Source organism: Frankliniella occidentalis, unplaced genomic scaffold, assembly GCF_000697945.3.
Source record: "Frankliniella occidentalis isolate FOCC.00 unplaced genomic scaffold, Focc_3.1 Scaffold16, whole genome shotgun sequence".
Taxonomy (NCBI): domain Eukaryota; kingdom Metazoa; phylum Arthropoda; class Insecta; order Thysanoptera; family Thripidae; genus Frankliniella; species Frankliniella occidentalis.
In genome coordinates, this window is record NW_026267146.1 from 3,442,552 (window position 1) to 3,443,431 (window position 880).

The window sequence follows — 880 nt, forward strand, 5'->3', positions numbered from 1 at the left end:
GGGGGGGGGGGGGGGGGGTCACTTGATATCGGCATTCCAGAAATTGGTGGGGTGTTGGAGGGTGAAGAGCAGCAGCTTCACTTTGCGCAGGGCAAGGAGTTGAAGCGCGTGCAAAGAAAAGTAGAGTCGTACGAGTTCGACAGATGCGTTCTACAAACATCTACTCAAACACTACTACTTGTAGGTATTTCACTGGCAACGATCGACGTTCGTCACTTGCGAGTGGTTCCCGGTTGAACACTACAAGATCTTGATCCATCAGTGTTTTCCCCGTGTGGTGCCACACCACGGCCGTGGTGGTCCCGCCACGCCGGTCCCGTAGAGGTCCTATGGGTCCCGGTGGGGGGGAAAGAAACACAAGGCGGGAGGCGGCGGCGGCGGGTGAGGAGCGCGGGAGATGTTCAAACTCCATCGCCTCTTCACGGGCTTCAGCAGCTGCCAGCTTTCTCAAGCTTAAATCTGGGGATTTCCAAACAAAGGCTCCCCCCGGTGCGGCACGGGTCTACGGGGGGGACGGCCTCGGCTCGGCCTTCGGAGAGCAGCAGCGGGGAGAGGCGGAGAGCAGGGACCGACGCCGCCGCCGCCGGGGTCGCCGAGGGGCCACGATCTAGCGCCGCCGCCCCGGGGACCGGATTACCCCCCACTCCCCTCCATCCCCCTCTGGCTTATGTGTGTCGCGGCTCATCAGCATCCACGTGGCACACACGTGGCACTCGCGTGGCACACACACACTCACACTCACATGTGTCACACGCATGTATACTGCACTACTGCTGCTCCTCTACAGCGCGCCAATCCGAGCCGGCAGCAGCTCGTCACGTCCTTGTTTTAGGGCCGCGGCCCGGTCAGGACGGCCGTGGGCACCGCCCCGCCCCGCCCC